Source organism: Mus caroli, unplaced genomic scaffold (genome assembly GCF_978045245.1).
Source record: "Mus caroli unplaced genomic scaffold, Mus_caroli_1 scaffold_5, whole genome shotgun sequence".
NCBI lineage: Eukaryota > Metazoa > Chordata > Mammalia > Rodentia > Muridae > Mus > Mus caroli.
Window position 1 is genome coordinate 130,264,666 of NW_028227260.1, and position 23,691 is coordinate 130,288,356.

Below are 23,691 nucleotides of genomic sequence, written 5' to 3' on the forward strand. Positions count from 1 at the left end.
ATTTGTGGCTATTGTGAATGGAGTTGTTTCCCTAATTTCTTTCTCAACCTGTTTTTCATTTGTATAAAGGAAGGCTACTGATTTATTTGAGTTAATTTTATATTTGGTCACTTTGCTGAAGTTGTGTATCATCTGGAGAAGTTCTCTGGTAGAGTTTTGGGGTCGATTATTTATGTATATCATATCATATCATCTACAAGTAGTGATACCTTTATATCTTCTTTGCCAATTTGGATCCCCTTGACCTCTTTTTGTTGTCTTATTGTTCTAGCTAGCACTTTGAATACTATATTGAATAGATATTGGGAGAGTGGGCATCCTTGTCTTATACCCAATTTTAGTGGGATTGCTTCAAGTATCTCTCGATTTAATTTAATATTGGCTGTTGATTTCCGGTATATTGCCTTTATTTATTTATTTTTTAAGGTAAGGGCCTTGAATTCCTGATCTTTCCAAAACTTTTTTGTTGTTGATGATCTTTGTAGAACATGATTTTAATATTTCAACTGTTGATGTTCAACAAACAGAATAAGTATTTTAAGATATATTTTGCTGTTATGGCTCATTTTTCATTTCTGATTTTATTAATTTTGATACTGTCCCTGTGCCCTTTGGTTAGTCCGACTAAGGGTTTATCTATCTTGTTGATTTTCTCAAAGAACCAGCTCCTGGATTTATTAATACTTTGTATATAGTTATTTTTGTTTCTATTTGGTTTGATTCTTTCCTGCAGTCTACTCCTCTTAGGTGTATTTGCTTCTTTCAGGTGTATATGTAGAGCTTTCAGGTGTGCTGCCAAGCTGTTAGCATAAGCTCTCTTCAGTTTCTTTTTGGAGGCACTTAGAGCTATGAGTTTTCCTCTTAGGACTGCTTTCATTGTGTCCCATTAGTTTTGGTATGATTTATCTTCATTTTTTATTAAATTCTAAAAAGCCTTTAATTCTGTTCTTTATTTCTTCCTTTCCCAAGTTATCATTGAGTAGAGCATTGTTCACCTTCCATGTGTATGTGTGTTTTCCTTGTTTTTTGTTGGTATTTAAGACCAGCCTTAGTCCATAGTGATCTGATAGTGTGCATGCGATTATTTTAATCTTCTTGCTTCTGTTGAGGCCTGTTTATGACCCATTATATGGTCAATTTTGGAGAAGGTACCATGGGGTACTGAGAAGAAGGTATATTCTTTGCTTCAGGATGAAATGTTATATAGATATCTGTTAAATCCATTTGGTCCATAACTTCTGTTAATTTCACTGTGTCTCTATTTAGTTTCTGTTTCCATGATCTGTCCATTGCAAAGAGTTGGGTGTTGAGATCTCCCACTATTATTGTGTGGGGTATGATGTGTGCTTTGAGCTTAAGAAAAATTTCTTTTTTAAATGTGGGTGCTCTTGAATTTGGGGCATAGATGTTGAGAATTGAGAATTTCTCTTGATGGATTTTTCCCTTGATCAGTATGAAGTGTCCTTCCTCATCATACTTGATAACTTTATGTAGAAAGTCTATTTTATTGGATATTAGGATGGCAACTCCAGCTTGTTTACTGAGACCATTTGCTTGGAAGACCTTTTCCATCCTTTTACTCTGAGATTGTGTCTGTCTTTGCTATTGAATTGTGTTTCCTGTAGGCAGCATAATGCTGGATTTTGTTTGCATATCCAGTCTGTTACCTTATGTCTTTTTATAGGTGAGTTGAGTCTATTAATATTGAGAGATATTAAAGACAGATGACTGTTGGTTCCTGATATGCTCGTTTTCGTACGTGGCTTTATGTGTTTGTGGCTCTCTGCTTTTAACTTTGTTGTGAGATGCTTAATATCTTGTCCTTTCTTTGGTGCAGGTATCTTCCTTGTGTTGGACTTTTCCTTCCAGGATCTTCTATAAGGCTGGATTGGTAGATAGATACTGTTTGAATTTGGATTTGGCCTGGAATATTTTGGTTTTTCCATCTATGTTGTTTGAGAGTTTTGCTGGGTATAGTAGCCTGGGCTGGCATTTGTGTTCTCTTAGTATCTGCATGACCTATGACCAGGCTCTTCTGGCTTTCTTTTTTTTTTTTTTTTTTTTTTTTTTTTTTTTTTTTTTTTAATACTTTTATTACATAATTTCCTCAATTACATTTCCAATACTATCCCAAAAGTCCCCCATAGCGCCCCCCACTTCCCTACCCACCCATTCCCATTCTTTTGGCCCTGGCATTCCCCTATATTGGGGCATATAAAGTTTGCAAGTCCAATGGGCCTCTCTTTCCATTGATGGCCGACTAGGCCATCTTTCGATACATATGCAGCTAGAGACAAGAGCTCCAGGGTTCCGGTTAGTACATCATGTTGTTCCAACAATAGGGTTGCAGATCCCTTTAGCTCCTTGGGTACTTTCTCTAGCTTCTCCATTGGGAGCCCTGTGATACATCCAATAGCTGACTGTGAACATCCACTCCTGTGTTTGCTAGGCCCCGGCATCGTCTCACAAGAGACAGCTATATTTGGGTCCTTTCAGCAAGATCTTGCTAGTGTATGCAATGGTGTCAGCGTTTAGAAGCTGATTATGGGACGGATCCCTGGATACAGCAGTCTCTAAATGGTCCATCCTTTCATCACAGCTACGAACTTTGTCTCTGTAGCTCCTTCCCTGGGTGTTTTGTTCCCAATTCTAAGAAGGTGCACAGTGTCCACACTTTGGTCTTCATTCTTCTTGAGTTTCATGCGTTTATCAAATTGTATCTTATATCTTGGGTATCCTAAGTTTTGGGCTAATATCCACTTATCAATGAATACATATTGTGTGAGTTCTTTTGTGATTGTGTTACTTCACTCAAGATGATGCCCTCCAGGTCCATCCATTTGGCTAGGAATTTCATAAATTCATTCTTTTTAATAGCTGAGTAGTACTCCATTGTGTAAATGTACCATAATTTCTGTATCCATTCCTCTGTTGAGGGACATCTGGGTTCTTTCCAGCTTCTGGCTATTATAAATAGGGCTGCTATGAACATAGTGGAGCATGTGTCCTTTTTACCGGTTGGGACATCTTCTGGATATATGCCCAGGAGAGGTATTGCTGGATCCTCCGGTAGTACTATGTCCAGTTTTCTGAGGAACCGCCAGACTGATTTCCAGAGTGGTTGTACAAGCTTGCAATCCCACCAACAATGGAGGAGTGTTCCTCTTTCTCCACATCCTCGCCAGCATCTGCTGTCACCTGAATTTTTGATCTTAGCCATTCTGACTGGTGTGAGGTGGAATCTCAGGGTTGTTTTGATTTGCATTTCCCTGATGATTAAGGATGTTGAACATTTTTTCAGGTGCTTCTCTGCCATTCGGTATTCCTCAGGTGAGAATTCTTTGTTCAGTTCTGAGCCCCATTTTTTAATGGGGTTATTTGACTTTCTGGAGTCCACCTTCTTGAGTTCTTTATATATATTGGATATTAGTCCCTTATCTGATTTAGGATAGGTGAAGATCCTTTCCCAATCTGTTGGTGGTTTTTTTGTCTTATTGATGGTGTCTTTAGCCTTGCAGAAGCTTTGTAGTTTCATGAGGTCCCACTTGTCAATTCTCGATCTTACAGCACAAGCCATTACTGTTCTATTCAGGAATTTTTCCCCTGTGCCCATATCTTCAAGGCTTTTCCCCACTTTCTCCTCTATAAGTTTCAGTGTCTCTGGTTTTATGTGAAGTTCCTTGATCCACTTAGACTTGACCTTAGTACAAGGAGATAGGAATGGATCGATTCGCATTCTTCTACATGTTAACAACCAGTTGTGCCAGCACCATTTGTTGAAAATGCTGTCTTTCTTCCACTGGATGTTTTTAGCTCCCTTGTCGAAGATCAAGTGACCATAGGTGTGTGGGTTCATTTCTGGGTCTTCAATTCTATTCCATTGGTCTATTTGTCTGTCACTATACCAGTACCATGCAGTTTTTATCACAATTGCTCTGTAGTAGAGCTTTAGGTCCGGCATGGTGATTCCACCAGAGGTTCTTTTATCCTTGAGAAGAGTTTTTGCTATCCTAGGTTTTTTGTTATTCCAGATGAATTTGCAGATTGCACTTTCTAATTCGTTGAAGAATTGATTTGGAATTTTGATGGGGATTGCATTGAATCTGTAGATTGCTTTTGGCAAGATAGCCATTTTTACAATGTTGATCCTGCCAATCCATGAGCATGGGAGATCTTTCCATCTTCTGAGATCTTCTATAATTTCTTTCTTCAGAGACTTGAAGTTTTTATTATACAGATCTTTCACTTCCTTAGTTAGAGTCACGCCAAGATATTTTATATTATTTGTGACTATTGAGAAGGGTGTTGTTTCCCTAATTTCTTTCTCAGCCTGTTTATTCTTTGTGTAGAGAAAGGCCATTGATTTGTTTGAGTTAATTTTATATCCAGCTACTTCACCGAAGCTGTTTATCAGGCTTAGGAGTTCTCTGGTGGAATTTTTAGGGTCACTTATATATACTATCATATCATCTGCAAAAAGTGATATTTTGACTTCATCTTTTCCAATTTGTATCCCTTTGATCTCCTTTTGTTGTCGAATTGCTCTGGCTAGGACTTCAAGTACAATGTTGAATAGGTATGGAGAAAGTGGACAGCCTTGTCTAGTCCCTGATTTTAGAGGGATTGCTTCAAGCTTCTCACCATTTACTTTGATGTTGGCTACTGGTTTGCTGTAGATTGCTTTTATCATGTTTAGGTATGGGCCTTGAATTCCTGATCTTTCCAAGACTTTTATCATGAATGGGTGTTGGATCTTGTCAAATGCTTTTTCCGCATCTAAGGAGATGACCATGTGGTTTTTGTCTTTGAGTTTGTTTATATACTGGATTACGTTGATGGATTTCCGTATATTGAACCATCCCTGCATCCCTGGGATGAAACCTACTTGGTCAGGATGGATGATTGTTTTGATGTGTTCTTGGATTCGGTTAGCAAGAACTTTATTGAGGATTTTTGCATCAATATTCATAAGGGATATTGGTCTGAAGTTTTCTATCTTTGTTGGGTCTTTTTGTGGTTTAGGTATCAGAGTAATTGTGGCTTCATAGAATGAGTTGGGTAGAGTACCTTCTGTTTCTATTTTGTGGAATAGTTTGTGAAGAACTGGGATTAGATCTTCTTTGAAGGTCTGATAGAACTCTGCACTAAACCCATCTGGTCCTGGGCTTTTTTTAGTTGGGAGACTATTAATGACTGCTTCTATTTCTTTGGGGGATATAGGGCTGTTTAGATCATTAACCTGATCTTGATTCAACTTTGGTACCTGGTATCTGTCTAGGAACTTGTCCATTTCATCCAGGTTCTCCAGTTTTGTTGAGTATAGCCTTTGATAGAAGGATCTGATGGTGTTTTGGATGTCTTCAGGATCTGTTGTTATGTCTCCCTTTTCATTTCTGATTTTGTTAATTAGGATGCTTTCCCTGTGCCCTCTAGTGAGTCTGGCTAAGGGTTTATCTATCTTGTTGATTTTCTCAAAGAACCAGCTCCTTGATTGGTTGATTCTTTGAATAGTTCTTCTTGTTTCCACTTGGTTGATTTCACCCCTGAGTTTGATTATTTCCTGCCGTCTACTCCTCTTGGGTGAATTTGCTTCCTTTTGTTCTAGTGCTTTTAGGTGTGTTGTCAAGCTGCTAATGTGTGCTCTCTCTAGTTTCCTTTTGGAGGCACTCAGAGCTATGAGTTTTCCTCTTAAAAATGCTTTCATTGCGTCCCATAAGTTTGGGTATGTTGTGGCTTCATTTTCATTGAACTCTAAAAAGTCCTTAATTTCTTTCTTTATTCCTTCCTTGACCAAGGTATCATTGAGAAGAGTGTTGTTCAGTTTCCACGTGAAGGTTGGCTTTCTATTATTTATTTTGTTATTGAAGATCAGCCTTAGTCCATGGTGATCTGATAGGATGCATGGGACAATTTCAATATTTTTATATCTGTTGAGGCCTGTTTTGTGACCAATTATGTGGTCAATTTTGGAGAAGGTACCATGAGGTGCTGAGAAGAAGGTATATCCTTTTGTTTTAGGATAGAATGTTCTGTAGATATCTGCCAGATCCATTTGATTCATAATTTCTGTTAGTTTCACTGTGTCCCTGTTTAGTTTCTGTTTCCATGATCTGTCCATTGGTGAAAGTGGTGTGTTGAAGTCTCCCACTATTATTGTATGAGGTGCAATGTGTGCTTTGAGCTTTACTAAAGTTTCTTTAATGAATGTGGCTGCCTTTGTATTTGGAGCATAGATATTCAGGATTGATAGTTCCTCTTGGAGGATTTTACCTTTGATGAGTATGAAGTGTCCCTCCCTGTCTTTTTTAATGACTTTGGGTTGGAAGTCAATCTTATCAGATATTAGAATGGCTACTCCAGCTTGTTTCTTCATGCCATTTGCTTGGAGAATTGTTTTCCAGCCTTTCATTCTGAGGTAGTGTCTATCCTTTTCTCTGAGATGAGTTTCCTGTAAGCAGCAAAATGTTGGGTCTTGTTTGTGTAGCCAGTTTGTTAGTCTATGTCTTTTTATCGGGGAGTTGAGTCCATTGATATTAAGAGATATTAAGGAAAAGAAATTGGTGTTTCCTGTTATTTTTGATGTTAAAGTTGGCATTTTGTTCTTGTGGCTGTCTTCTTTTAGGTTTGTTGAGGGATTACCTTCTTGTTGTTTCTAGGGCGTGGTTCCTGTCCTTGTATTGGTTTTTTTCTGTTATTATCCTTTGAAGGGCTGGATTCGTGGAGAGATAATGTGTGAATTTGGTTTTGTCATGGAATACTTTGGTTTCTCCATCTATGTTAATTGAGAGTTTGGCTGGGTATAGTAGCCTGGGCTGGAATTTGTGTTCTTTTAGTGTCTGTATAACATCTGTCCAGGATCTTCTGGCTTTCATAGTCTCTGGTGAAAAATCTGGTGTAATTCTGATAGGCTTGCCTTTATATGTTACTTGGCCTTTTTCTCTTACTGCTTTTAGTATTCTATCTTTATTTAGAGCATTTGTTGCTCTGATTATTATGTGTCGGGAGGTATTTCTTTTCTGATCCAGTCTATTTGGAGTTCTGTAGGCTTCTTGTATGTTCATGGGCATCTCTTTCTTTAGATTTGGGAAGTTTTCTTCTATAATTTTGTTGAAGATGTTTGCTGGTCCTTTGAGTTGAAAATCTTCATTCTCATCCACTCCTATTATCCGTAGGTTTGGTCTTCTCATTATGTCCTGTATTTCTTGGATGTTTTGAGTTAGGATCTTTTTGCATTTTCCATTTTCCTTGATTGTTGTGCCGATGTTCTCTATGGAATCTTCTGCACCTGAGATTCTCTCTTCCATCTCTTGTATTCTGTTGCTGATGCTCGTATCTATGGTTCCAGATTTCTTTCCTAGGGTTTCTATCTCCAGTGTTGCCTCATTTTGGGTTTTCTTTATTGTGTCTACTTCCCTTTTTAGGTCTAGTATGGTTTTGTTCATTTCCATCATCTGTTTGGATGTGTTTTCCTGTTTTTCTGTAAGGACTTCTACCTGTTTGATTATGTTATCATGTTTTTCTTTAAGGATTTGTAACTCTTTAGCAGTGTTCTCCTGCAATTCTTTAAGGGATTTTTGTGCTTCCTCTTTATTGTCTTCTTCCTTTTTAGCAGTGTTCTCCTGCATTTCTTTAAGTGTGTTATTAACGTCCTTCTTGAAGTCCTCTATCATCATCAGGAGATATGCTTTTAAATCCGTGTCTAGCTTTTCCGGTGTGTTGGGGTGCCCTGGACTGGGTGAAGTGGGGGTGCTGGGTTCTGATGATGGTGAGTGGTCTTGGTTTCTGTTAGTAAGATTATTACGTTTACCTTTCGCCATCTGGTAATCTCTGGGGTTAGTTGTTATAGTTGTCACTATTTAAAGATTGGAGCAGAAGCTGTGTTCCACTCACCAGCAGTCTCTAAATCCTGCGGCGGGGGTCGTGGGTAGCTGACGGTACCCCGGTGCTGGTCCAGCCGGAAGAGGCCTGTGGTCCTACTCAGGCCGTTTTTCTGCTTCCCTAACTAATGCAGTCTCAGGTCCCGCGCAATTGTATTGGAGCAGAAGCTGTGCTCCACTCACCAGAAGTCTTAAGATCCTGTGGCGGGTGTTGTGGGCAGTTGGCGAGTGTCAGCAGACCCTGCGCCCCAGCTGCTCAGGTGCTTTTCTGACCGGAAGAGGGTTGTGGCCCTATGTAGGCCGGATTTCTCTCTCCCCAACCAGAGCAGTCTCAGGTCCCGCGTGATTGGACTGGAGCAGAAGCTGTGTTCCACTCACCAGCAGTCCCAAAATCCTGCGGCGGGGGTCGTGGGTAGCTGGCGGGTGTCAGGCAACCCTGCGCTCCCGCTACCCTGGCGTTGATCCGGCCCGGTGAGGCCTGTGGCCCTACTCAGGCCAGTTTCTGCTTCCCTAACTAATGCAGTCTCAGGTCCCGCGCAATTGGATTGGAGCAGAAGCTGTGTTCCACTCACCAGCAGTCCCAAAATCTTGCGGCGGGGGTCGTGGGTAGCTGGCGGGTGTCAGGCAACCCTGCGCTCCCGCTACCCTGGCGCTGATCCAGCCGGATGAGGCCTGTGGTCCTACTCAGGCCGGTTTCTGCTTCCCTAACTAATGCAGTCTCAGGTCCCGCGCAATTGGATTGGAGCAGAAGCTGCGCTCCACTCACCAGAAGTCTCTTCTGGCTTTCATAGTCTCTGTTGAGAAGTCTGGTGCATTTCTGATAGGTCTACCTTTGTATGTTATTTGGTCCTTTTTCCTTGCAGCTTTTAATATTCTTTCTTTGCTCTGTATGTTTAGTGTTTTGATAATTATGTGAGAAGAACATTTTTTCTGGTCCCATTTATTTGGTGTTCTATAGGTTTCTTGTACCTTTATACCCATGTCTTTCTTTGGGTTAAGGAAGTTTTCTTCTATGATTTTGTTAAAACATTTTCAGGTCCTTTGAACTGGGAATCTTTCTTCTCTATTCTGAGTATTCTTAGATTTGGTCTTTTCTTTGTGTCCTGAATTTCCTGGATGCTTTGGGTTAGGAGTTTTTAGAATTTTTCTTTGACATTCGTGTCAATCTCTTCTACAGTATCTTCTATACCCAAGATTCTCTATTCTGTCTTTTATATTCTTTTGGTGATGCTTAAATCTGTATTTCCTGACTTCTTTCCTAGATTTTCAATTTACAGGTTTGCCTCCATTTGTGTTTTCTTTATTGTTTCTACTTCCACTTTTAGGTCTTGGATTGCTTTATTCAATTCCTTCACCTGTTTACCTGTGTTTTCCTGTATTGCTTTCAGTGAGTTATTAATATCCTCCTTAAAGGACTCTATTATTCATGAGATAGGATTTAGGTCAGTTTCCTGATTTTTGGGTGTATTGGTGTATTCAGGGCTTGTTGTGATGGGAGAACAGGGTTCTGATGATGCCCATGTATGTTGGTTTCTGTTGCTTATGGTCTTGTGCTTGCCTCTCGCCATCTGGTTGTCCCTGGTGTTTATTTATCTGGGTGATTCTGTTTGGAGTCTATCTCTTTTGTCCCAGGGTTGCTTCAGGTCTCCTGGTAGGCCTGCATACCTGGCTGTAGCAGACCACCTGTGGGACCTTCCAACTGGGGGATCTTCACAGGGGCAGAGAAGGTGCTGATCTGTTGCCCTGGCTGCAGTAGATCTTGTGGGAGGCCTTCAATGTGTTGCATCTTCACTGGAGCAGTCAAGCTGTTGTCCTGTGTGAAGATGTTCTCCAGGGGGACCTACCGACTATGGTTTCTGTTTCCCTGTATACAGCAGAACTTTAGGGAGGCTTTCAGTGTGTTGGGTCAGTTGCCCTCTATGCAACTGAGTATAGGGTATGCTCAGCTGCTCTGAGTGCAGCAGGTCCTCTAGGATGGGTCAGGATATGGTGTCTTCATGGGAGCAGACCAGCTAGGAGTCTCCTCAGCAGAAAGGATGGGGTGGAATGCCAGGAAAAGCATATTAATAGCAGAAATCTTTCCTAATATGAATTCCCTTACAGCCTTGTTTAAGAAGGGTGACCCTGTTGCAGTCTATATATAATAATAATCTGAAGCGGGCCATCTCGGGGAGATCACCTGCTAGTTACTAGCTTGTCCCATTATGGCTCCCAACAGGGCAGTCTCTAGATTGACTTTCCTTCATTCTCTGCTCCATTTTTCATCCCTGCATTTCCTTTAAGCGTGAAGAATTCTGGGTTAAAATGTTTGAGATGGGTCGGTGACCCCCCATCCCGCAACTAGGGACCGTGTCTATCTACTGAAGTTGGTCTCTTCAGGTTCTGTCTTCTCCACTGTTGAACATTTCGAATAATGTCATCCCCATTGGATTCTGGGAGCCTTCCACATCCCTGGTATCTGGGACTTTCTAGTTGTTCTGCCTGTTCTCCCACCCCACACTGCTGCATATTTCTATTCATTCTCCTGGCCCTCTGGGTTTCTCTCCTGTCTTGCCCCATATCTGATGCTGTCCTCCTTTTCCCCTCCCCTCTCCCACCAGGGGTCTCTGCCTTCCATGATTATATTGTTCCCCTTCTAAGTGGGATTGAACCATCCACACTTGGGCCTTCCTTCTTGTTACGCTTCACATGGTTTGTGAGTTGTATCATGGGTATTCTGAACTTTTTGGCTAACACTACCTTATTAGTACACATCACATGTGTATTTCTCTTGAGTCTGTGTTATCTCACTCAGAAGGATATATTCTAGTTCCATCCACTGGAATTGTTAGGAAAGGACTAAAGGAGCTGAAAGGGATGGCAACCCCATAGGAAGAACAGCAATAGCAACTAATCTGGATCCCTCAGAGCTCTCCAGGACTAAACCACCAACTAAAGAGGATATGTGGGCTGGGCCCTGGCCCACCCCCACCCCACTCTACCCCTGCTACCTAGGTAGCAGAGGACTGACTTGTCTGGCCTCAGTGGGAAAATATGATCTTGGTCCTGTGGAGGCTTGATTCCCCAGAGAAGGGGGATGCTAGAAAGGTGAAGTGGGAGTGGGTGGGTGAGCACCCTCTTAGAGGCAACGGGGAGGAAGGATGTGGGGCTCATAGAAGGGGTACCAAGAAGGAGGACATTTGAAATGTAAGCAAATAAAATAATTAATAAAAAACATGTTTTTCTTAGAAAGAAGGACTGAACCCTAATTGAAAGTACAGGCAGGGCTGGTGAGATGGCTCAGTGGGTAAGAGCACCCGACTACTCTTCCAAAGGTCCGAGGTTCAAATCCCAGCAACCACATGGTGGCTCACAACCATCCGTAATGAGATCTGGCGCCCTCTTCTGGAGTGTCTGAAGACAGCTGCAGTGTGCTTACATATAATAAAAATAAATAAATCTTTTTTTAAAAAAAGAAAGAAAGAAAGAAAGAAAGAAAGAAAGAAAGAAAGAAAGAAAGAAAGTAAATCCAGGCAATTTGAGTATGATCTGAAGCCTTAGAAAAGTGCAGGGTGATAAATATAAATCTATTTGCACTCTTCTACATGCAGACATCCAGTTAGAGCAGCACCATTTGTTGAAGACACTTTCTTTTTTCCATTGTATGGTTTTGGCTTCTTAATCACAAATCAAGTGTCCATATGAGGTGTAGGTTTATTTCTTAAGTACCAAAAAGAAACAAATGATAAAGTCATAAACAAAAGCCATAGGAAACATTATTGAATAATGGAAGAAAATACTTTTGCTCCAATGTTGTCATAAAAGCGTAAGTTAATATCATGTGATTTCCCCCAATACATATGCCTCTCATGTTAAGGCATTGTGTAGCATTCAACATTCAGCACTACCTTGAAAGTCAGCCTCCCACCAGTCATACAAGGCTCTGCCTAGTGAGAAGGTCAGATATAGAATATGATGCCCAGGGAACTTGCAAAGTGAATCTGGATGCGGATCAAGTCCCTGGTATGATTCACTGTTCTCCAGGCTCTGAGGTGTCACTATTCTTTTCTAGGCCTACATTCAGAAGACAATGCGACATCCTGAGGAAGCCTTAGAGAGAGATTGCTGCTAGCTGAAGGAGGCAAATGGAAGCCCTGGCCATAAGGCGGGCTTTAAAAGAGAAGGCACCTGATGGAGGTGAGTGCCTTAGAACCCACTCGCTTGTGCTTTTCTTTTTCTTTTCTATGGTACCAGAATTCCATGCTGGCTCTTTTCCAAGACATTTGCTATTAACATCAAATACAAACCAAAAGCTAAACTCTTTTTTTTTTTTTAAAGAATGGTATTTGCTTCCTCATATTAAGCAAAAAGACCCTAGAGTCTGGGTAGCTATTGATGGCTTTTTTTTTTTTCCAGTTGGAAGGGCGGGGCCACAAAGCATGGCTACAGAACGCCTTGGCTTTTCTAAGGCAACACTGCCATCATGCGGAGATAGTTTCATAAATTCCTTGTGCCTAGTTTGTATCTTGTTCTGCCATGTTTGGTTGATATCCCTAGGAGGTCTGCTCTTATCTGAAGGGAAACAGAGAAGTGGATCTTCGGGTAGGAGCTGAGGAGCATCCTCTATGTCTTCTCGTCTTGGGGCTGTTTGCTCTGGATCTGTGTTACCAACAAACAGCTTCCTCCGAGGGTTGCTACTTTCAATTCTCGCAAACGTACTAAATTTCGTTTGCAGCAGCCCAGTGAATTGGACACAGAAGACATGAGCAGACCAAAGTGCTTAACATGGTGGTAATCAATCCAAAGCCCTCTCTAATTCTTGTTCCATGAGACTTGAACGGTGAACCAGAGCCCGAGAGCGTCCGTGCTAGTGTTTAATGGGATTCTTCGAGACTTGTTCACAGTAGGAAGTCTGCAGGTCCCACTACATAACTTCCTAAGCCACTCTGTCCTGGCAAGGGCCTGTCCACTCTGGGGACCTCACTTTCTAGGTCTAAAACGAGAAAGCACACCAGAACATGTCTCTCCTTGGACTTTATGAGAAACCACGAAAGCCCTAGTAAGCTCAGGCATTTCTTGCTAGGAATCATGGGAAAGACGCTTACCTATGCCAGTTTTGAAGTTCTTTCCACAGGATGGCAGTAGTGTTCCAGAAACATGAGCATCGCAAACACTTGTCTCCAGCCTTTCATATCTGGACAACCAACAAAAACACATGCCCTAAAGAAAAGGGTACCAGGAAGTATGGCTCTTGTGACTTTAGTCCAGTAATTACGAGTTCAACTGTAGTTTACTTTTAATTGCCACCCCTGGAAAGAAGTGAAGCCTAAAGCCAGCATTAAGTCACTTCTCTGCTTTCCAGAAGCGAATTTATAGGGACTTTGCATTCAAGTAGGATCTTTCACCTGTAGCCTGTCCATTTATTTTCTGTAGTATTCATTTTTGTTTATCTGACATGTTTGGTAAATAAAGGAGTACAAAGCAGTTGCTTGAAGCCTGGAGGGTAGCATGTAATCCAAACGTCCTTCCCTCTTTTTAATTCACATTTTATGCTTGAAATTCTAAAGTATACTTCTTAGGGTTGTCTGAGGATGCTGTGAGGTGTGTTTGTGCACATGGCATGGCATTTATGGCGAGGTCAGAGGAAACTTTTCAGGACATAATTCTCCTATGCTTGTGTGGGTTTAGGGCTCAGGCTTGCATGGTCAGTGCTTTAAGTGCAATGCCATCTTGCCTGGTCCACTGTAAAGTTTAACAATTAGTATCCACTATTAGGAATTGCTATGGAATTTTCTAATAAAATCTGTGGTTTTTGTTTTGGTTTGGTTTGGTTTGGTTTTTGTCATACATATTGAGTTTATTTAGCTAAGTCTATTTCTGGATTCTGCATTTTATTCATTGATACATGCTTTACTTTTTAATTAGATATTTTCTTTACTTATATTTCAAATGCTATCCTGAAAGTTCCCTATACCCTCCTCCCGCCCTGCTCCCCTACCTACCTACTTCTACAACCTCCCGCCCTGCTCCCCTACCTACCCACTCCTATATCTTGGCCCTGGCATTCCCCTGTACTGGGGCATATAAAGTTTGCAAGACCAAGGGGCCTCTCTTCCCAATGATGGCCAAATAGGCCATCTTCTGCTACATATGCAGCTAGAGACACGAGCTCCGGGGTACTGTTTACTTCATATTGTTGTTCCAACTATAGGGTTGCTGACCCCTTTAGCTCCTTGGATGCTTTCTCTAACTCCTCCATTGGGGGCCCTGTGTTCGTTCCATCTTATAGATGACTATGAGCATCCACTTCTGTATTTGCCAGGAACTGGCATAGCCTCACACAAGACAGCTATATCAGGGTCCTTTCAGCAAAATCTTTCTGGCATATGCAATAGTGTCTGGGATTGGTGGCTGATTATGGGATGGATCCCTGGGTGGGGTAGTCTCTGGATGGTCCATCCTTTCATCTCAGATCCAAACTTTTTCTCTGTAACTCCTTCCATGGGTATTTTGTTCCCAATTCTAAGGAGGAATGAAGTATCCACACTTTGCTCTTCTTTCTTGTTGATTTCCTTGTGTTTTGTAAATTGTATCTTGGGTATTCTAAGTTTCAGGGCTAATATCCACTTATCAGTGAGTACATATCAAGTGACTTCTTTTGTAATTGGGTTACCTCACTAAAAATGATATCCTCGAGATACATCCATTTGCCCAAGAATTTCATAATTTCATTGTTTTTAATACCTGAGTAGTACTCCATTATGTAAATGTACCACATTTTCTGTATCCATTCCTCTGTTGAGGGACATCTGTGTTCTTTTCAGCTTCAGGCTATTATAAATAAGGCTGCTATGAACATAGTGGAGCATGTGTCCTTATTACCAGTTGGAACATCTTCTGGGTATATGTCCAGAGAGGTATTGCTGGTCACCTGAATTTTTGATCTTACCCATTCTGACTGGAGTGAGGTGGAATCTCAGGGTTGTTTGAATTTGCATTTCCCTGATGATTAAGGATGTTGAACATTTTTTTCCGGTGCTTCTCAGCCCTTCAGTATTCCTCACTTGAGAATTCTTTGATTAGCTCTGTACCCCATTTTTAAAGGGGTTATTTGAATTTCTGGAGTCTAGCTTCTTAAGCTCTTTGTATATATTGGATATTAGTCACCTATCAGATTTAAAATCCTTTCCCAATCTGTTGGTGGCCTTTATTGTGTTTTGCCTTACAGAAGCTTTGCAATTTCATGAGGTCCCATTTGTCAATTATTGATCTTACAGCACAAGCCATTGCTGTTCTGTTTAGGAATTTTTCTCCAGTGCCGATATCTTCAAGGCTTTTATCCACTTTCTCTTATACAGATTTCAGTGTCTCTGGTTTTATGTGGAGTTCTTTGATCCACTTAGACTTGAGCTTTGTACAAGGAGATATGAACGGATCAATTCTCATTCTTCTACATTATATCCGCCAGTTGTGCCAGCACCATTTGTTGAAAATGCTGTTATTTTTCCACTGGATAGTTTTAGCTTCCTTCTCAAAAATCAAGTAATCATAGGTGTGTGGGTTTATTTCTGGGTCTTCAATTCTATTCCAATGAACTACCTGTCCTTCGCTGTACAAGTACCATGTAGTTTTTATCACAATTGCTCTGTAGCACATCTTGAGGTCAGGGATGGTGATTCCACCAGAGGTTATTTTATCCTTGAGAAGAGTTTTTGCTATCCTAGGTACTTTATTATTCCAGATTAATTTGCAAATTACCCTTTCTAACTCAGTGAATAATTGAGTTGGAATTTTGATGGGGATTGCATTGAATCTGTAGATTGCTTTCGGCAGGATAGCCATTTTGACTATATTTATCCTGCCAATCCATGAGCATGGGAGATCTTTCCATCTTCTCAGATCTTCTTCAATTTCTTTCTTCAGAGACTTGAAGTTCTTATCATACAGATCTTTCACTTCCTTAGTTAGAGTCACACCATGGTATTTTATATTATTTGTGACTATGTGAAGTGTGTTGTTTCCCTAATTTCTTTCTCAGCCTGTTTATCCTTTGTGTAGAAAAAGGCCATTGATTTGATTGAGTTAATTTTATATCCAGCTACTGCACTGAAGCTGTTTATCAGGTTTAGAAGTTCTCTGGTGGCATTTTTAGAGTCACTTATTTATACTATCATATCATCTACAAATAGTGATATTTTTACTTCTTCTTTTCCAATTTGTATCCCCTTGATCTCTTTTTCTTGTCGAATTGCTTTGGCTAGGATTTCAAGTACTATATTGAATAGGTAGGGAAAAAGTGGGCAGCCTTTTCTAGTCCTTGATTTTAGTGGGGTTGCTTCGAGTTTCTCTCCATTTAGTTTGCTGTTGGCTACTGGTTTGCTGTATATTGCTATTATTATGCTTAGATTTGGGCATTGAATTCCTGATCTTTCCAAGACTTTTATCATGAATGGGTGTTAGATTTTGTCAAATGCTTTCTCCGCGTCTAAGGCGGTCATGTGGTTTTTGTCTTTGATTTTGTTTCTATAATGGATTACGTTGATGGATTTCTTTATATTAAACCATCCCTGCATCCCTGGGATGAAGCCTATTTGGTCATGATGGATGATCCTTTTGATGTGTTCTGGGATTCCATTTGCAAGGATTTTATTGAGTATTTTTGCATTGATATTCATAAAGGAAATTGGTCTGATGTTCTCTTTGTTTGTTGGATCTCTGTATGGTTCAGATATCAGAAGTAATTGTGGCTTCATAGAATGAATTGGGTAGAGTACCTTCTGCTTCTATTTTGTGGAATAATTTGTGAAGAACTGGAATTAGATCTTCTTTGAAGGTCTGATAGAACTCTGCACTAAACCCATCTGGTCCTCGGCTTTTTTTTAGTTGGGAGACTATTGATGACTGCTTCTATTTCTTTAGGGGAAATGGGACTATTTAGATCGATAATCTGATGCTGATTTAACTTTGGTACCTGATATCTGTCTAGGAAGTTGTCTATTTCATCCAGGTTTTCCAGCTTGTTGAGTTATAACCTTTTGTAGTAGAATCTGATGATGTTTTGGATTTCCTCAGGTTCTGTTTGTTATGTCTCCTTTTTTATTTCTAATTTTGTTAATTAGAATACTGTCCCTGTGCCCTCTAGTTAGTCTGGCTAAGGGTTTATCTATCTTGTTGATTTTCTCAAAGAACCATGTTTGGTTGATTCTTCGAATAGTTCTTTTGGTTTCCACTTGGTTGATTTCAGCCCTACGTTTTATTATTTCCTGACGTCTACTCCTCTTGGGTGAATTTGCTTCCTTTAGTTCTAGAGCTTCTAGGTGTGCTGTCAGGCTGTTAGTGTATGCTATCTCTAGTTTCTTTTTGGAGGCAATCAAAGTTATAAGTTTTGCTCTTAGGACTGCCTTCATTGTGTCCCTTAACTTTGGGTATGTTGTGGCTTCATTTTCATTAAACTCTAAACGGTCTTTGATTTCATTCTATATTTCTTCCTTCACGAAGGTATCATTGAGTAGAGTTTTGTTCAGTTTCTACGTGAATGTTGGCTTTCTATTGCTTATGCTATTACTGAAGATTAGCCTTATTCCATGTTGATCTGATAGGATGCATGGGATAATTTCACTATTTTTGTATCTGTTGAGGCCTGTTTGTTGACCGATTATATGGTCAATTTTGGAGGAGGTACCATGTGGTGCTGAGAAGAAGGTATATCCTTTTGTTTTAGGATAAAATGTTTTGTAGATATCTATTAAATCCATTTGTTTCAAAACTTCTGTTAGTGTCCATGTGTCTCTGTTTAGTTTCTGTTTCCAGGATCTGTCCATTGGTGAGAGTGGGGTGTTGAAGTCTCCCACTATTATTGTGTGAGGTACAATGTGTGCTTTGAGCTTTACCAAAGTTTAACAAATGTGGTTGCCCTTGCATTTGGAGCATAGATATTCAGAATTGAGAGTTCCTATTGGAAGATTTTAACTTTGATGAGTATGAAGTGCCCCTCCTTGTCTCTTTTGATATCTTTGGTTTGGAAGTCGATATTATTAGATATTAGGATGGCTACTCCAGCTTTTTTCTTCGGACCATTTGCTTGGAAAATTGTTTTCCAGCCTTTCAATCTGAGGTAGTGTCTGTCTCTTTCCCTGAGGTGGATTTCTGTAAGCAGCAAAATGTTGGGTCCTGTTTGTGTAGCCAGTCTATTAGTCTATGTCTTTTTATTGGGGTAATTGAGTCCATTGATATTAAGAGAAATTAAAGTAATTGTTGCTTCTTGTTATTTTTGTTGTTAAAGTTGGGATTCTGTTCTTGTGGCTGTCTTCTTTTAGGTTTGTTGAAGGATTACTTTCTTGATTTTTCTAGGGTGCAATTTCTGTCCTTGTGTTGGTGTCTTCCCTTTATTATCCTTCAAAGGTCTGGATTTGTGGAAAGATCTTGTGTGAATTTGGTTGTATCATGGAATTCTTTGGTTTCTCCATCTATGGTAATTGAGAGTTTTGCTGGGTATAGTAGCCTGGCCTGGCATTTGTGTTCCCTTAGGGTCTGTATGACATCTGACTTGGATCTTCTGGCTTTCCATAGTCTCTGGTGAGAAATCTGGTGTAATTCTAATAGGTCTGCCTTATATGTTATTTGACCTTTTCCCCTTACTGCTTTTAATATTCTATCTTTATATAGTGCATTTGTTATTCTAATTATTTTGTGTCAGGAAGAATTTCTTTTTTGGTCCAGTTTATTTGGAATTCTGTAGGCTTCTTGTATGTTCATGGGCATCTCTTTCTTTAGGTTTGGGAAGTTTTCTTCTATAATTTTGTTGAAGATATTTGCTCTCCCTTTGACTTGGGAATCTTCTCTCTCTTCTATACCTCTTTTCCTATTTTTCTATACCTGGCTGGGGTGGTCTGTGGCACATGAGAACATTTTCAAATGGCAGGAAATACTCTTCACTATTTCCTGCAATACCATAGGCTCTATGTGTACTTGTGTTTTCTCTCTTTGTTGTATTACTTAACACATCTCCAGTAACACATTAAAGAACGTTTGCCTAAGGATTTAGGAAATGTCAGTGTCTTGGAGCTTCTATTGCTGTGATAAAACACCATGACCAAAACCAAATTGGGGAGGAAAGGGTTTATTTATGCTTCCACATTACTGTTCATACTGGAAGGAATTTCAGACTGTCAAGGGACTCCAGTGGAGCCAGCTTGTGAGGCAGTAATGCCAAAAAGCTGCTCATGAGAAATGAATTTCTAGGACTCTTCTCCTGGAAGTCTGACAAAAGTCAGTTCTCCAGTTTGGGTCAGTTTGACAGGCGTAAAGCCTGGAAGCTGTTCTTGAGGTTTGTTCAGAGGTTTGGCGTTTTCTCCTAACCCATAATAATCAAATTTCCAATGCATTAGTGTAATGTATAGATTCACGTGCACTCTATTAAGCATTACCTTATAGTAAATGCCTTTTAAGATTGTATTCTAACATAGCTAAAGCCTTTTCCCAGTGTTCTTAGATTCCAGATAGCAGCAAGGAGTTTAACCTATTCAGTAACTAATTTAGCTCTACCATAAAACAATAAAACACTAGCCATTAATTCAGAGTCTGCAGAAAGAGTCTGGAATTCTCACTGAGATAGAAATTCTTATTACAGACTACATTCCATGCCAAGAGCAAATTAATATACTATACTGATAAATGGGAATTCTCCATAAGACATAGATAAGAATTAACAAGGCCTAAGAATTCCAAGGTTCATGACACTACATTATTCCTGAAGCCAGGCAAGAGTTTATACCCCCCTAGCCCAATTAACGTTGGGGTGTAAAGCTCTTGCCTGGCACAGGGCTGATTCAAAGTAAGTACTAATCTCTAAGGTAAACATAATTCTTTTTGTAGTCACTCCTCTTGCACCTGAAAAACTTCAATGTACCATATCTGTTATGTTTTACAATTTATGATATTCGCTGTAATATAATTAGTCTAAGCTCGACCAGAAAATTACATTCAGATTCAACACCTCTCTTGTGTGTGTGTATCTGTATGTCACACATCCGACTCTTTGCCCATCTACTCTAGAGACTCTTTTCTACACAGGCACAGGGGCCCAGAGGGTCTGCCACACCAGACAGTAACTCAAACAGGGCAGGAAGCAGGAGCCCATGCATAGGTCAGGAGGAGTGCTGCTTACTGGACTTTCTTACACAACCCAGGACCACCAGCCCAGGGATGGCCAATGGGCTGGGTATTCTCCCCATCAATCACTAAGGAAATTTTCCTCAGGCTTGCTTACCACTGGATCTTAAAGAGACATTTTCTTCATTGAGGCTTCTTCCTCTCAGATGACTCCAGCTTATGCCAAGTTGAGAGAAAACTACCCAGGACCATCCCGTGTGCTAATCAGAAAAGCAGCACCAAAACCACTTATAACACAACTCATAATGGGGACTTGATATAGCTCAGTAGCCATTTCAGGTGGTTCACAGAGCCCAGTTAACTCCAGCTCAAGGGAAGCCAATAAACTTTTCTTCTGTCTGCTGTGGACACATACACACACATAAACTGAAATGTCTAAAAAAGAAGAAACTGCTCACTTTTTGGACTGTTCTTGTACATGTCTTTCTCTTCTGAGAAATTTGGGGAGCCCACCTTGAACATCACATGCTGCCAGGGAAACTGGGAGCCCTTCTAAAGGTTCTTAGTCTCATTAATACAATAATTTACGAAATGACTCAGAAGGAAACTCAAGAACAATTTTATTAGTTTAGAAAGACATTCCCAGGATATCCAAGGTATAAATCTCTCAGTTACCCAGAGAGGGTGAGGGAACAAAGAGGGTTGAGTCAAGCAGGTAGGCCCTGGCAGAGCTGCACGGCATGGGTGTGGGGCCAAAGTCTCTTAACACCATGGACGGGCTTTCTAGGAAGGAAAAGCACACTATCTCAGTAAAGGGTACTTTGACAGATGTTGGAGGGGCTCAAATACTAATGTGAGGCCCCCCTCAGTGGGTGTCTAGAGGAAGAGAATATAATTAACTAGCACGTGATATTTATGTTAGAATAGTGGGACTGTGTCTGTAGGTTCCCATGCAATTGCTTGAAGACTTGAATGAACTAAGGTTTGGAACACTGTATCTACCCAGCATTTTCCTTATCAATAATAATAATAATAATAGCTTTCTAAAACACATTTCACATAGACTTAAGCCTAATGTCTGGCAAGTAAGATTTATATATTTATTTATATATATATATACACATATATGTATATACATACACAATTTATGTTTATAGAATCAAAGGTAAAATTTATATATTTACAATTGTTAAGTTGCATCTATTTTAACCTTTGATTATACTTTTTGCTGGCTTAAGTGCATGCAGCTGGCCAAAATTTCTTTTTTCCTTTTTAATTTTTTTCTTTTTATTGTCAAGGCCAGTTGAGTTTTTGTCCTCAGGGGTCGTTGGGGCTTGGAAGCACCCTTTGACTCTTTTCTCTTTAGTATCTTTTCTCCCGTTTTCGAAACATCCAATGATCTTAACATAGGATGGTTTCTATATCCTTTTAATATTTATGAGTTCCCTCTACTTATAAGTTCCTTTATTTTCCGCCTTACTATCATAGTAACTAACATCGTATTAAATAGTTGAATCTGAGCTATATGAATAGCATAATATAATAAATTAAGATTACTGTATGCATATTGCTAACAATGAGGCCTTGTAAACTCCCAGGCAAATCTCATAGGAAACACAAAGGATTTTTTATATTCCATATGGTCCAGAGAATGATGTAATATACCTATGCCTTTGGTTTTATATGAGTATAGGTACCATATAGAGAAAGGTAACAGACAGCAAACCACCAAAAATATTTAGGTCATGATTTATAACAATAGCAAAATTGCCCTTATGAAGGAGCAAGGAAAAGAATTTAATGGTTGGGGCTCGCCACATGATGAACTGAATTAAAGGGTTACAGGAGCATTTAAAATGTTTAGAACCTTCTAGACCCTGAAGTAGCCCAAATTAGCCTCTGTCAAAGATAATGCTACAGAAAGGCATTAGGACCACAACCTGAAATCCTCAAGTATGAAAAGGCCAGAGCCCCTCCTAGAGATAAATTCGTGCTCTTGGGGGCCTTTGTCTACTACTTAGTCCCCTGGAAGTCATTTGTAAGCTCTCTGATGGAATTACTATGCTTTGGGAGTTTGGAGTTCCTCATAGCTTCTTCAGTCATAGTAAATCAGTCATTTCCAATGGAAATTCAGTGGTCATGGATGAGCTTGCTAAAAGACTCTACACAGGAAATAATTGTTATGAGACCGTGCTTGGAGGAATGAGTCAGCTTTATGCACTGCTCCTGAGGCCAGAGATAGTTCCTATCATCCATTAGGGGTTGGTAGGTACTTAAGCTTGCACAGATATATACATATGATTAGAAAATGATAAAAACAATAACAAGTACAAAATAAGTAACTGTTTTTTAAAAAATATTTATTTTATGTATATGAGTATGCTGTAGCTGTCTTCAGACACACTATTACTATTACAGATGGTTTTGAGCCACCATATGGTTGTTGGGGTTTGAACTCAGGACCTCTGGAAGAGCTCTTAACCAATAAGCCATTTCTCCAACCCCAATAAGTAGCTTTTTAAAATCTTTTAAAAAGCAAACTGTGAAGTTCTGCCCCTCCACTTATTCTTCATGTACCTCAGGACAACTATACACTTGGTTCGGGTCCTGTTTACTAGGTTATATACCAAGACTACACTAATGAATGGCTCCAGGGTACCCACAGAAACAATGTAATGTTTAGCAGAGTCTGCAACCACTTGAGCACCCATAGACTCAGTTTTAGGGGCTTCTAGGACTTTGTGTGGCAGAAATTATCTATATACTGGAACTTGTGCCATAATAGTATTGGCCCATCAAGGATCTTGCTCTGCTCCTACCATTCCAACCTGAGGAAACAACAACAAAACATCTGCAAGAGACCCAGTCTTCAGCCTTTTTTTTTACTCTGACTTAAGAGTGAGCAGATATAAGAACTAAATTTTCGGTTTCCCTTTGCTTTCAATAGTATTTATATTAGGAATGGCTAGAATCTCATCCCAGCAACAAAAATCTGTTAAAGAAAAAGAAGTCAGATCGAAGGCACCCACTCTCATCTATCGTGTATCTCATCTTTTTGAAGAAGTCAGAATCCAGATAGCCAAGGCCTGATTTCTGCCCATCCTTATCCGGGTGCCTTCTATCAAGTGCTTCTCTATTTAACAAACTTTCTGGTGATCCTGGTGGCAAACCTAGGGGATCCAGACCTAGGAAAGAAAAGAAAATGCAGAAACATCAAGATTTGAGAAGCGCAAATCGTGGTTCTCATTCACATTGACTTCCAGCATTCTCCACATTCTGACCTGGGCCTTTTGTGCCTAGGGATCAAGCTGACTTAACTTTTTAAATAAACTTAATTACATTGTATTTTACTTCTAACAAGCGCTACTTTCTGGACATTTCTTGGCACTTTTAAATAATAGCAAGGTTCTAGAATGTAGAAAATAAAACATTCATATGTTGACATAAAGACCACGTTCTCAACTTAAAGGCAATAAGGATTGTTTATTCTGGATCCATTTTGAGTCACCATGGCCCGGAAACACCGGTTTAGATTACCCCAAATTCCATGTTCCAACGTGCAAGCAGTTTCACAGGATTTTTATACTTTTATACATCAAACAAAATCATAAATCAAGGCAAGTTTAAAAGACATTGGTGGACACATGGGAGAGGTGGGTGCAACTTGATGGGGAAAGCTCCAAGATGCCACCTGGTGACATTCTTAGCTCTTGAGTAGGTGGAA

At 40.0% G+C, this 23,691-nt stretch overlaps 1 protein-coding gene and 1 long non-coding RNA gene across 16 annotated transcripts in view; one reads left to right on the forward strand and one right to left on the reverse strand.

Annotated features, from left to right (window-relative positions):
- Positions 1–23,691, forward strand: part of LOC147004802 (uncharacterized) — a 38,374-nt gene that overhangs the window by 14,044 nt on the left and 639 nt on the right. The window contains exon 3 of one of the 2 annotated variants that reach the window (XR_015047177.1): positions 11,929–12,053. This is a non-coding gene — a long non-coding RNA (uncharacterized LOC147004802). Of the gene's footprint in view, positions 1–11,928; positions 13,881–23,691 lie in introns of those variants that run through there. The other variant, XR_015047176.1, reaches the window with a different exon arrangement.
- LOC115030086 (uncharacterized) overlaps positions 20,825–23,691 on the reverse strand; it is a 101,158-nt gene continuing 98,291 nt past the window's right edge. For all 14 annotated transcript variants that reach the window (XM_085838216.1, XM_085838217.1, XM_085838215.1 and 11 more), the window contains one exon: positions 20,825–23,152. The gene's annotated coding sequence lies outside the window, so the exon portion shown is untranslated. The remainder of the gene's footprint in view (positions 23,153–23,691) is intronic.